The sequence below is a fragment of the Phyllobates terribilis genome, unplaced genomic scaffold (genome assembly GCF_046119375.1).
Source record: "Phyllobates terribilis strain yellow unplaced genomic scaffold, ASM4611937v1 Scaffold_1__5_contigs__length_1240528914, whole genome shotgun sequence".
Lineage (NCBI taxonomy): Eukaryota > Metazoa > Chordata > Amphibia > Anura > Dendrobatidae > Phyllobates > Phyllobates terribilis.
Window position 1 is genome coordinate 447,647,836 of NW_027362761.1, and position 14,794 is coordinate 447,662,629.

The 14,794-nt window shown below is 40.7% G+C and overlaps 1 protein-coding gene across 5 annotated transcripts in view; it reads right to left on the reverse strand.

Annotated features, from left to right (window-relative positions):
* The window catches only part of LOC141265258 (uncharacterized), a 154,697-nt gene that overhangs the window by 18,763 nt on the left and 121,140 nt on the right, over window positions 1-14,794 (reverse strand). The window lies entirely within an intron of this gene.

Consider the following 14,794-nt stretch of genomic DNA (forward strand, 5'->3'; position numbering starts at 1 on the left):
TGGACAACAAAGCTACAGACCGGCAGAGGGTGAAAGCGACTCTCCACTGACCGGGATGACCGTCATCTTATTCGAATGTCACTCAGCAACCGCAAGATGACATCAAGTGACCTACAAAAGGAATGACAAATGGCAGCTGGGGTGAAGTGTACGGCAAGAACAGTTCGTAACAGGCTCCTAGAGGCAGGACTCAAGTCATGTAAAGCTAGAAAAAAGCCTTTCATCAGTGAGAAGCAAAGGAGAGCCAGGCTGAAGTCTGCCAAAGACCATAAGGATTGGACCATAGAGGACTGGAGTAAGGTAATCTTCTCTGAGGAGTCTAATTTTCAGCTTTGCCCAACATCTGGTCGTCTAATGGTTAGACGGAGACCTGGAGAGGTATGCAAGCCACAGTGTCTTGCACCCATTGTGAAATTTGGTGGAGGATTGGTGATGATCTGGGGATGCTTCAGCAAGGCTGGAATTGGGCAGGTTAATCTTTGTAAAGGACGAATGAATCAAGCCGCATACAAGGTTATCCTTGAAAAACACTTGCTTCCTTCTGCTCAGGCAATGTTCCCCAACTCTGAGGACTGTTTTTTTCCAGCAAGACAATGCCCCATGCCACACAGCTAGGTCAATCAATGTGTGGATGAAGGAGCACCAATCAAGACCCTGTCATGGCCAGCCCAATCTCTAGACCTGAACCCCATTGAAAACCTCTGGAATGTAATCAAGAGGAAGATAGATAGTCACAAGCCATCAAACAAAGAAGAACCGCTTACATTTTTGTGCCAGGAGTGGCATAAGGTCACCCAAAAGCAGTGTGAAAGACTGGTGGAAAGCATGCCAAGACGCATGAAAGCTGTGATTAAAAATCACGGTTATTCCACCAAATATTGATTTCTGAACTCTTCTGAGTTAAAACATGAGTATTGTTGTTTCTAAATGAATAAGAACTTGTTTTCTTTGCATTATTTGAGGTCTGAAAGCACGGTTTATTTTTTATTATTTTGAAGATTTCTCATTTGCTGCAAATAAATACAAAATTTTTAGCTTTGAATTTCGGAGACATGTTGTCAGTAGTTTATAGAATAAAACAACAATGTACATGTGACTCAAAAATATACCTATAAAGAGAAAAATCAGGGAAAATGAAAATTTTGCAGTGGTCGCTTCATTTTTGCCAGAGCTGTATATTGGTCCTTCAGTAAGCATCCAACTAACTGGAACTTTATTGTAATATTTTATGACATGCTAGATCATTGATGTTACGTCTTCATAAAAAAAATTAGGGATATATGAAGCAACAGCCATCAGTCTATATTAAAAATGAAAATTATACTAATATCTTACTTCTATACTAAAATAAGGAATTGGGGTTCTCCAGTTGAGGTTCTTATGATAACCTATCCTCATGGGTTTCTACCCAAGTGTTAAAAAAATGGTGAATTAAGCATATGTTGTGAAACTCTTCTCTTTACCAGACACTGAGAAGGAGACGTGCAAAGTCTTCCAGTTGAAGGTTGGGGATCACAGTTTCCTTTAAAGGGGTTGTCCAATACTGAAACAACCCCTTGTGAACCCTATGTTACCCCCCTTAGTAAAATAATAACACCTATAGTTGCCTCCAGTGCCATTCCAGTGGTGTGGGCACTGGCTATGCCAAGGCTCACGTAACATTGTCTCCTCTTTTGGACAAATCAAAACATCCAGAGGAAGTGAGAGAACGGCTGCTGAGAGTGAAAAGGACGCTGATCACAATGTCTCATGAGCCGCGGGAGAGCCAGTGACGACAGGGCTGGAATGGCGACTGGCATTGGAGAATAGTATAGGTGTTATTATTTTACTGGGGGGAGGCTTAGGGGTCACAAGGGATTGTCCAAGTAGTGGACAACCTCTTTAAGCTGTGCTACACCGCTAAGGGTTCCCACTGAGCTGAATCCCTGAGCTCTCTCCTTAAAGATATTGCAAATATCACACCACCCAATCACAAGCTGTGGCTGCACTGATAGAGAGTACTAACTCCTTTGTGCATCGATCTCTGTGATCAATGTATTAAAAGAGCAGGAAGCTAAACAATGCTGAAGACTAGAGTGGTGAGTAACCCAATGTAAGAAATACTAACCCTTCCACTACCTCAGACTACCAGGGATTTGGACACTAATCCTCCCTTTGCCCTAGATCACCAGAGATACTTGCATTAACCCTTTCATGTGCCTTATACCATCAGTCATGCAAATATTAACCAGCGCTATGGAGTCGACTCCAAAAATATATAGTAAATTGGGTACAGTATTTCAATGCTGTATGTACTGAATATTTTTTCATAAGAATTTGGGAAAGTTATGAAATGTCCTATAAATGTCTGTCCTATTCCTGATCTAAGGGTCTAGGCTTTTAGCTGAAATGAATCTGTTGCCTTAAAATAATTAGATCAGATTTGAGGTCATCTATGAAGGAGGATCTGATGGAGGCGATACTATTTCTCAGAACAAATTCATAGACTTCACAAATGTTATTTAGTAACTTTTTGTTGAAAATGTTTTTTCCCCACTTACTGCATAGTGTATTGCATAATAACAATTTTATAAAAGTTTTTTTTTGTGTGTTCTAAAGTTGTATGGCAATAAATATATCTAAATATATTATTGATTATTGTATCATAATGGTGATTAAAAGCTTGATGCTACCATTTTATTACAGTAAACTTGTCCCTTAAACATGAGCCATGTATGAGGGAGTCGGAGGTTTGGCTTACCGACTCCACAGCTCTTAATATTAACTCCTCTACTTCCCATGACATCCAGGGATAATTGTATTAATAGTTTTCCTCCACTGGATCAATAGGGTTGCAAACATCAATCCTTTCTATGCCTTATACCACCAGGGTTAGCATTACTAAACCCTTCTCTTCTCTAGACCACAAGAGATGCTGATAATAATCTCCTTTGCCACAGACCGGTGTTTCTCAATGTGTAACGTTGGCCTCACCAGTGAGGCACCAGCTAGTTGTCAGTGAGGCGCTGCTAGGGAGTCAGTTTCCATAGAAGTCTTCGTATGCTGCACAGTGATCATATGGCTGCAGCAATTTTTGATTTAGCAACAAAATTGACTAATTCTGTAGTTATTTTAATGTAATACTGGGTTCAGGAGGCAAAAAAATAAAATTCAGAAGTATTATTAATTTGATCATGGACTTTCACTACAGATGGTGAGGCCCAGACAACATATTGATCAGTCTAATGAGGACCCAGTATAAAAAGTTTGAGAAGTCCAGCCCTAAACCAACAGTGGTCCTGGGAGTAACCCATATCTGCTATACGGAAACAGAAATTAGGCCCTCCTCTATCCTAGAGCATGGCAATGCTTCTATAAGCCCAATAACTACCCTCGCTAATTAGTTGGCATTATACAGCAATATTTAGTAGCTGCTGTTTTGGATCACTCAGCTTAGAGGCAATAGTGTCCAGGTCCCTATATGTACCGCTTAGAAAAAACACTGATTGTAGTTTGCAGTGGAGTTACAGTCTGCAACATTTGTATTCTCCAGTACATGGATGATTTTTTTGCTAGATTTAACCAGCTGTCACTGCCATTTAACTGCCCTGAGATGGCCAGGCAAGTGTTTAAAAAAAAATAAAAACAACACACACCTCACAGCTAACTCGTCCCGCTGTCTGTTCCTATTCTTTTCCCCTTCCTTTGTTGTGAGCATCCTCTTTGGCTACTTCACTCCTTGCCATTGCTTCTATTGCTGACTAGGCTTCTGACATCACCGTACCGTCGCAGCGTATGTCTTGACATCACAATAGGTGACTTCCAAGGCCTAGACAGCGATTGAAGAGGCAGAGGTCCAAATCACGGGCTGACCAGACCACAGACCAGTGCCAGTCAGTATACCCACTGTAAAATAAATGGACCAAGCATAACAACTGTCTTACATTTAGGTAAATGATTCATTAAGTATGCAACAGTAATATCTAATAGTGCTTTAAAATAAATGTTAAATATCTTAAAAGAAAATTGTTTTAATAGTAAAAAGGAAAATGTTTTTTGTGATCTAAAAGAGGAATTCAATACTTGATCCTAGAACAGTCTATTTGAAAGGAAAATGTATTTTAAATCATCCCTAGTATACCATAAATATGGAAGATCACATTGCTGAAGTCATGGATCACCATTGAGATTCAAAATTATAGGGCACCAAAATGTCTGCCACTTTGTAGCAGGCAATCAAAAGCTACAGAATAATAACCATACCCCAAAAGAGAATTCAAAGGGAAGGGATGGGGAAAATAATTTATGATACCCGGTAAATAGCCACAATCAAATATCCATTAATATGGTATAGGGCAACAAGGGCAGGTAATGATGAGGGAGGGCGAGAAGAAATCAAACTTTCCCTCAAATGAAACCCTAAATAAACATCCTACCTAACCGCGGAGGTTAGCACCCTAAATCAAACGCAATATTGGCGCCCCCGCTTGATGTCTTCTTACACTAGGAGACCCTAAAAAGGTCATACTGATATCCTTGGGGCATTACCCTAACACACCTTCAAGAAACACCAGTTATATACCTCCTGATAAACCAGTATTGTGATGGAGAAAGGCGTCGAGGTCTTGGTGATATGGTAGCTATGTTGGGTTCCTTGCACTTAAATCACTTTATTAACTTTTTGGCTTTTGCGTAGAGTTGTGGGATTTGGATTGATTTACCCCCCCCCCCTCCTTTTCCTTTTATAGGGTTTCTACATTGGTCCTTAGCACTTTATTGGCATGTATTGTATATAATCACTATATGTGGTAGATAGGTAGGGAGGTATGGGGTGTTTTGTATGTGTGATTTATTTGTTATTCCCATGTGGATATAAATTCTGTCCTCCCTTGTTGGGGGAGCTTTTATTAGGAAGGGGGAATATGGTGGTATAGGGCCTTTTTAGGGTCCTATATCATATTAATGGATATTTGGTTGAGGCTATTGCACTGGGTATCATAAATTATTTTCCCCCCATCCCTTCGTTTTGAATTCTCTTTTGGGGAATGGCTATCATTCTGTAGCTTTTAATAAATATTAGTAAATAGTATTTTCATTAGGGGTTATTTAGCTATGTGAGATATTTTGAAACCCTCCAGATACGTTTTTCTAGTTAGCCCACTGTATAGCAGGGCAGATATTACATTGGCATCAATATGTCAAGGATGTGGCAGTTGTGATGTGTCATACTGAAGAGGGATGAGCTGTCACTCCACTCAGTCTACATGAGCCATCGAATTAGTCGCATTAGGATTCAGGTTAGACGTCTCCTTAACTAGGGTGGATTCAGTCACACAATTACTCCCAGTCTGGGGAAGAGAAGGCGAAGTCAGAACCTGCGGGAGAATTTACATGGAGGGGCTTTGTTTAGAGGTGCTGGGCAATAGCCCTTAGGGATGCTGCAATGGTTAGCTGGTGGCCAGACGGCCTAGTATCTACTTTAGTACTATTATGTGACAAGGAAATATAGCTGGCTGTGGCTAGTTTACATGAAAATGAACTGCGTTGGATATGAATGTGTCCAATGAGTGTGCACATGTGTATGATAAAAGTAATCTGGCAATGTACAGAGGGATGGAATTCCAGATCAATGGTTTTCAGCCCCATTTATTTGGTGGAAGGCTCCGTAACCCGACATCTCCCGTAGACTAGAGGAAGGAAGACTTTAGAAGAGAGCTCCATAGCACCATAGACTTAAGAAGGTGGCCCTGTAGCCCCTCTGGTTCATCACCCCAGTAGAGCACTTATGATCTAGTGGCTTTGGAAGAACAACTTAACTTGGAGTTTTGAAGAACAAAATAGAAATAGCATTTAATAAAGGATTGTCAAGCTGCATAAAATTCCTAAAAGATAAACTACACAAAAAGAGCAGAGAAAATCTGAAAAGACCTGTTTGAGAAATCGCAGTGAAAGTAGCCTCATTCAGATTCAGCGTTTCACGTACGTGTTCTATCGTGATTGTCAAGGGTAGAAAACATACCTATTGTAGTCTATGGGGCTTTTACCATGACCGTGTGTCTATGCAAAAATCATGGAGACATGTCCATTTTTTTACCAGCATCACAGATGAAAAGTACCAATATAAGTCTATGGGTCCATCAAAAACGTGCCCAGCACACGGACCTCATCTGTGTGCAGTCTGTGTGCAGTCCGTGATTAACATGGTAATGGATAGGAGAAGCTTTGTAATTTATTTATTTGTCCATACATTAAAATCACTGATGAAACACTGACGGTAAAAACTGATACACTGACCAAACACTGAAGAAAATTGGATCCAAAACATTGATGACAGGTACTAGATTTTTGCGTATGTGAAAACTTGGATGTCTGAATAAGCCCTAACTTTGCTTTAGCACGGTAAAAGCTCATGCTGATTTTCAAGCAAAACAGAATTAAAAATCAAATTAAAAATTGTTAAATGTGCATTATAATGGAGTCTCAACCATTTACTGTGCATAAGCAAACATTTAGTTAGGAGGAAACATCTGAGAAGAAAACATTTATCCAGGAAATTAAAAAAAAACTTTGTCAATGGCCAATTTGCAGGGGTGTTAAACTTTATCAGGAAGTATAAATGTAATTTGTGGACTAAAATAGGATACTAAAATAAGCCAGTTTTAATAGTTCGGTAAATTGGAGAATGTTAAAAAAAAACAACCAAACTTTAATTTTCAAATAAGATTAAAGAAATATACACTGGTCTGATGACATTTTCATATATTGGGATGTTGCTAATCCGGAAACCTCCTGATCCTATACGGTTTAGGTACATGAGTACTCTTGGTATACTGTTCATCTGTTTATGCAATCATCCTGTTTGACCCGAAAGCTATATCTCATGTATTTTCAATGGGAAGAAAAGAAATAAATGCTCTGCCGAAGAACCTTGGCAGCGGCTTATCTAGCAGGATGACAAAAGGGTCGGATGCTTGAATTGGGAGGTCCCCACACATGTTAGATGTGTATGGGAGCCTACTCAGGGATGTGAGATGCAGGACTTTCTTTAACACTTGTATAAGTAATGTGCACCACAAAGAAACAGTTTTTAATTATTGCATGTATATACTTGATATAACAAAATATGATTGTGATCCCAATTGGGAGATGAACATAAAACAATCTGTGCAAAGCACCATAAACTATGTAGGTGCTTTATAAGATAACTATTCATAGCTACTGTTGAATACTGAGAAAAAGGTTGGCTGAATAAGGCTCTGTATGCATCCTCTTTGGTCATAAAGAAAGGCACAACAATCTGCCAGGTAACTCGCAAAACGGACACCAATGGTTGGTACCCATCAAACCCCATAAGACAATATGGTTAGTCTGGCTCTGTCAAAGTGTCTTTCCTTTTGACATGAAAACTAGACCCGTACAAAGCACTATGGTCCAGATTCATCAAGACAAGCGCTGTTCACGCCGGGGGAGGAGTCCTGAGGAGATAATTTGCATATTCCCACTGCATTTTGGGGTAAGTGAAGAGTCTCCGCGAGCTCAAAGAACACTGGATTTTGGCTGTTGGAGCTGAAAAGAGGACATCGGTAAACCAGGGGAGGAGTCCTGAGGAGATAATTTGCATATTCCCACTGCATTTTGGGGTAAGTGAAGAGTCTCCGCGAGCTCAAAGAACACTGGATTTTGGCTGTTGGAGCTGAAAAGAGGACATCGGTAAACCAGGGGAGGAGTCCTGAGGAGATAATTTGCATATTCCCACTGCATTTTGGGGTAAGTGAAGAGTCTCCGCGAGCTCAAAGAACACTGGATTTTGGCTGTTGGAGCTGAAAAGAGGACATCGGTAAACCAGGGGAGGAGTCCTGAGGAGATAATTTGCATATTCCCACTGCATTTTGGGGTAAGTGAAGAGTCTCCGCGAGCTCAAAGAACACTGGATTTTGGCTGTTGGAGCTGAAAAGAGGACATCGGTAAACCAGGGGAGGAGTCCTGAGGAGATAATTTGCATATTCCCACTGCATTTTGGGGTAAGTGAAGAGTCTCCGCGAGCTCAAAGAACACTGGATTTTGGCTGTTGGAGCTGAAAAGAGGACATCGGTAAACCAGGGGAGGAGTCCTGAGGAGATAATTTGCATATTCCCACTGCATTTTGGGGTAAGTGAAGAGTCTCCGCGAGCTCAAAGAACACTGGATTTTGGCTGTTGGAGCTGAAAAGAGGACATCGGTAAACCAGGGGAGGAGTCCTGAGGAGATAATTTGCATATTCCCACTGCATTTTGGGGTAAGTGAAGAGTCTCCGCGAGCTCAAAGAACACTGGATTTTGGCTGTTGGAGCTGAAAAGAGGACATCGGTAAACCAGGGGAGGAGTCCTGAGGAGATAATTTGCATATTCCCACTGCATTTTGGGGTAAGTGAAGAGTCTCCGCGAGCTCAAAGAACACTGGATTTTGGCTGTTGGAGCTGAAAAGAGGACATCGGTAAACCAGGGGAGGAGTCCTGAGGAGATAATTTGCATATTCCCACTGCATTTTGGGGTAAGTGAAGAGTCTCCGCGAGCTCAAAGAACACTGGATTTTGGCTGTTGGAGCTGAAAAGAGGACATCGGTAAACCAGGGGAGGAGTCCTGAGGAGATAATTTGCATATTCCCACTGCATTTTGGGGTAAGTGAAGAGTCTCCGCGAGCTCAAAGAACACTGGATTTTGGCTGTTGGAGCTGAAAAGAGGACATCGGTAAACCAGGGGAGGAGTCCTGAGGAGATAATTTGCATATTCCCACTGCATTTTGGGGTAAGTGAAGAGTCTCCGCGAGCTCAAAGAACACTGGATTTTGGCTGTTGGAGCTGAAAAGAGGACATCGGTAAACCAGGGGAGGAGTCCTGAGGAGATAATTTGCATATTCCCACTGCATTTTGGGGTAAGTGAAGAGTCTCCGCGAGCTCAAAGAACACTGGATTTTGGCTGTTGGAGCTGAAAAGAGGACATCGGTAAACCAGGGGAGGAGTCCTGAGGAGATAATTTGCATATTCCCACTGCATTTTGGGGTAAGTGAAGAGTCTCCGCGAGCTCAAAGAACACTGGATTTTGGCTGTTGGAGCTGAAAAGAGGACATCGGTAAACCAGGGGAGGAGTCCTGAGGAGATAATTTGCATATTCCCACTGCATTTTGGGGTAAGTGAAGAGTCTCCGCGAGCTCAAAGAACACTGGATTTTGGCTGTTGGAGCTGAAAAGAGGACATCGGTAAACCAGGGGAGGAGTCCTGAGGAGATAATTTGCATATTCCCACTGCATTTTGGGGTAAGTGAAGAGTCTCCGCGAGCTCAAAGAACACTGGATTTTGGCTGTTGGAGCTGAAAAGAGGACATCGGTAAACCAGGGGAGGAGTCCTGAGGAGATAATTTGCATATTCCCACTGCATTTTGGGGTAAGTGAAGAGTCTCCGCGAGCTCAAAGAACACTGGATTTTGGCTGTTGGAGCTGAAAAGAGGACATCGGTAAACCGCGCGCCTACCGGCGCGCGCATTTTGAAGCTTTTTTTTTAAGCTTTTTTCACTGTTTTCAGAACATTAACAATAAGAACATGGGAGAGTCCAGGAGCCATTTGGTGAGCTGCATATCCTGCTACATGTTCACAGACTTGCCAGTGGAAAAGCCAAACTTCACATGCCAGAAATGCAAGCTTGTGTCCCTGTTGGAGGAAAAGTTGCGAAATCTAGAAGAGAGGTTAACTACCTTGAAAATCATTAAGGAAGGTGAAGAGTTCTTAGACAGAGCAGAATTATCTCTTCATGATTCAGAAAGGGAAGAAATTCGAACTGCACCTGACGAAACAGAGGAATGGAAGCATGTGACCCACAGAAGCCGGTGGATTGAGAGGCAGTCAGCACCCATACTGCTCAGGAACCAGTACCAGGCTCTCACGCAGGAGAACCATGAAGAAATACAGCAAAATAAGACTTTGCCAGCAATGAATAACCTTGTAAGCCCTCAGAATCCTCCTGGATGGAGAAAGAAGAATGTTGTGAAGAAAAAACGGAGAGTGGTGGTCATGGGGGATTCCCTGTTAAGAGGAACAGAGGCAGCTATCTGCAGACCAGACATAACCTCAAGAGAAATGTGCTGTCTTCCAGGAGCAAAAATTAAAGATGTGTCTGACAGGATATCAAGACTCTTCAGACCTACAGATCACTACCCATTCCTGCTAATACATGTGGGGACAAATGACACCGCAAGAAAGGACCTGGAAACCATCTGCAGTGACTTTGAAGACTTAGGCAAGAAAGTGAAAGAATTGGGAGCGCAGGTGGTCTTCTCATCCATCCTCCCAGTGGATGGCCATGGAACAATGAGGTGGAATAAGATTCTACAGGTGAACAACTGGCTACGTCGATGGTGCCGTCAACAAGGATTTGGATTTCTGTATCACGGAATGAATTACCTATACGATGGACTACTTGCTAGAGATGGGGTGCACCTTACTAAGACTGGAAAACATGTATTTGGAAGTCGCCTTGCTACACTCATCAGAAGAGCTTTAAACTAGAACAATGTGGGAAGGGAAGCAAAAGGCCAGAAAAAGCCATACAGCTGACAAATACTATTGAGATCTCTGCTACTGGAAGTGGAAAGGAAGAACAAAGACAAAACAATTTAAATAATAAAAATATGGGAGGAAGAGAAACCAATCACAAACTAAAATGTTTTTATACAAATGCACAAAGCATGGGCAACAAACAAGGAGAATTGGAACTACTAATGCAGGAAAAGGAATATGATGTCATTGGAATCACTGAAACTTGGTGGGACGATACACATGATTGGAATAAAAGGCTAAAAGGATACAACTTATTTGCAAGAAACAGACTTGATAAACGAGGAGGAGGTGTTGCATTGTATGTTAGAAAAGCGTATATCTGCACAGAGATTGAAGCTTCAGAGACTGGGAGTTCTGTGGAAACTGTTTGGGTAAGAATACAAGGAGAGAACAACGGAAAGGACACCATTGTAGGCATTTACTACAGGCCACCTGGGCAAGCTGAAGATATGGATGAACTCTTTATGTATCAAATGACCAAGTTCTCCAAAAAATATGACGTAGTGGTCATGGGAGATTTCAACTATCCAGACATTTGTTGGGAATCTCTCTCAAGTAAAACTAACAGGTCAAGCAAATTCTTATCCTCTCTTGCTGACAACTTTATCTTCCAAAAGGTAGGGGAGAAAACAAGGGGATCTGCTACTTTGGATCTAATCCTTATAAACAGGGAGGAAATGGTTGAGGAGGTAAAGGTGGCTGGGACCCTAGGAGGCAGCGATCATGCTATTATAGAATTTTGGATAACTAGAGGAGGAAGACATGTGAAGACTCAGACTTCAAGGTTAGATTTTAGAAAGGCAGATTTTAAGAGACTCAGAAAGAGAATAGGAGGGATCCAATGGCTGGATGTCCTTAAGGACAAAAATGTCCAGGAAGGATGGGAAATTTTTAAAAATGAGATTCTCAAAGCACAATCGTTAACAATCCCGAAAAGTAGGAAGAATGGGAAGCATTTAAGGAAACCAGGATGGATGAACACAGAACTTAAACACATGCTAAAAAGAAAGAAAGAAATGTTTATTAAATGGAAAGAGGGAGGCATATCTAAAGAAGATTATAATGCAGTCTGCAGATCCTGCAGGGCACGTATCAGGTTAGCTAAAGCTGACAATGAATTAAGGCTTGCAAGAGATGTCAAAAGCAATAAAAAAGGATTTTGGGGGTATGTCAAAAGTAAAAGAAAAGTCAAAGATGCTATAGGATTTTTACAGGATGAAAATGGAGAAATGGTAAGAGAGGATGTTGAGAAGGCCGAACTTTTTAATTCCTATTTTGCATCTGTTTTCTCTCAGAAAGAAAATGTAACATCAACTGATCTTCACTGTCCTTTTAAAGGAATAGAGGAATCCAAGTTATCTGTAAACAGAAAGATTGTGAGGGAATATTTAGCTAACATAAATGAGTTCAAGTCTCCAGGTCCAGATGAATTACACCCCAGAGTACTGAAGGAGATCGTAGAAGAAATTTTAGAACCACTCTCCATAATCTTTGAAAATTCTTGGAGAACAGGAGAAGTCCCAGAAGACTGGAGAAGAGCAAATGTTGTTCCTATCTTCAAAAAGGGGAAGAAGGTGGACCCAGGGAACTATAGGCCGGTGAGTCTGACTTCTATACCAGGAAAGATCTTTGAACAAATTATTAAACAACATGTATGTAAGTACATGGATAAGAATGAAGTGATTAACCAGAGTCAGCATGGGTTTGTAACTAACAAGTCATGTCAGACTAACTTAATTTCCTTTTATGACAGAATCACTGACTGGGTGGATCAGGGAAATGCTGTAGATATAGTATATCTTGACTTCAGCAAAGCATTTGACAAAGTATCTCACACCATCCTTATTGAAAAAATGACCAAGTATGCAATGGACCAGGCAACTGTTAGGTGGATTCATAACTGGCTTAGTGATCGGACTCAAAGGGTGGTTGTAAATGGCTTCACATCCAGCTGGATGAATGTCTCAAGTGGGGTACCACAGGGCTCCGTCCTGGGACCTGTATTGTTCAACATCTTTATCAATGATTTAGATGAAGGAATTGAGGGTAAACTGATTAAATTTGCTGATGACACAAAGCTAGGAGGGATAGCTAATACTAGAGAAGAGAGAGAGAGGATTCAAAAAGACCTAAATAAACTGGAGCAGTGGGCAGCAACCAACAGAATGGTTTTTAACAGGGAAAAATGCAAAGTACTACATCTGGGCAATAAAAATGAAAAAAGCATATACAGAATGGGAGGAATAGAGCTAAGCAACAGTACATGTGAAAAAGACTTAGGTATACTAATAGATCATAGACTGAACATGAGTCAACAGTGTGATGCAGCAGCAAAAAAGGCAAATACAAGTCTGGGATGTATTAACAGAAGCATACAGTCTAGATCACGTGAAGTCATTATCGGTCTTTACTCCTCTTTGGTCAGACCTCATCTGGAATACTGTGTACAGTTTTGGGCACCACATTTTAAAAAAGACATAGACAAACTGGAGCATGTTCAGAGAAGAGCGACCAGAATGGTGACTGGTCTGCAAACCATGTCCTATGAGGAACGGTTGCAGGATTTGGGAATGTTTAGCTTGCAAAAAAGAAGACTGAGAGGAGACTTAATAGCTGTCTACAAATATGTCAAGGGCTGTCACATTGTAGAAGGATCATCTTTATTCTCATTTGCACAAGGAAAGACTAGAAGCAATGGGATGAAACTAAATGGGAGGAGATACAGATTAGATATTAGAAAAAACTTTTTGACAGTTAGGGTGATTAATGAGTGGAACAGGCTGCCATGAGAGGTGGTGAGTTCCCCTTCAATGGACGTCTTCAAACAGAGGCTGGACAGACATCTGTCTGAGATGATCTAGTGAATCCTGCTTTGAGCAGGGGGTTGGACCAGATGACCCAGGAGGTCCCTTCCAACTCTACCATTCTATGATTCTATGATTCTATGATGAGGGTGCGTGCGTCTTAATAATCTGGCATATCTAAAAAGTGCAAATCTTACTCTGATCATAGACTGGAGTAAGATTTCTGGTATAAGGTATGCCACAACTCATTGTGAATTTGATGAGCTGTGGCATCACGTCGCTGTACCACCCTAGGTCCGCTCAATTTGGCAGAGCTCTATTTTTTCACAGATGAAATTGGCGTGAAAATATTTAAAATCATAACATTTTCGAGTTGTAAAATAATGTAATGATTTATCAAAGTGTTTTACCCCAGATTTCTGGGTCTGCAGCATCACCACTACACATACAGACCGGTTCTCATCAACCCGGGATCCCATAGCAGCCTGCTAAAAGTCCCCATCACAGCTATCTTGGCCCTTCTGAGAAGCTCAGCCAAGGACTGGGCTCCATGGCAAACCAGGAATGGTATAAGCAATGGTACGATCACAGGTTCAAGACTCGTAAGAGAAATACAATAAAAAAAAAAAAAATTCAAACCAATAAAAAAATATATATAAAATGAATTATCCTGTACAATAAACACCTGAAAAAAAAAACAAAACAAAAAAGGAAACTTTTTTTTGGTCACCACTTCTCCCTGAAAAAAAACAAAACAATGAAAACGTCTGTACCCCAAAATGGTATCAATGAAAGCGTAAGCTTGAAACACAAAAAAAACATTTCACAGCTCTCTCTCTCTCTATATATATTATATTATATTATATTATATATATATATATATATATATATAATATTTCCATTCAATTACAGTCTGGCTAAATTTACAGGTACATTAGTAAATTCCCAGAGAAAACTCAGACATCATTATCAAAGGACTGAACAAGATTTGCAACTTAAAATTCATACGGAATACATAAAAATGCCAGATAAACACACACATACTTCAAAAAAATTAATTTTTTCTCAAAGTACAAAGCAACCCAAGATCCCTCCTGTATTATGACTCAAGTTCAAAAAGAGCGTGAAAATTAGCTTTGAGCTAAATAACCGGTGAAAATTAAATGGGAAAATATTCCCTACAGAATGGATTCATTTATTATGTTGCTTCATGTGCTGTAAAGATGCACAAACGTTTCTTAACGGCAGCAGACACCTGCAGGGAAATTTTAATGAAATCTGTCAGTTACTTTAAAAGTTGGAAAACTGCAGAAAAAAATAAATTAAGTGAGTGATTATATAGAAAAGAAAAAAGGAGGAATCGTCTGAGCCAGGACGTCACCAGCCATAACATGGAGAGGCCGGATGGCACATTGGTAAATAT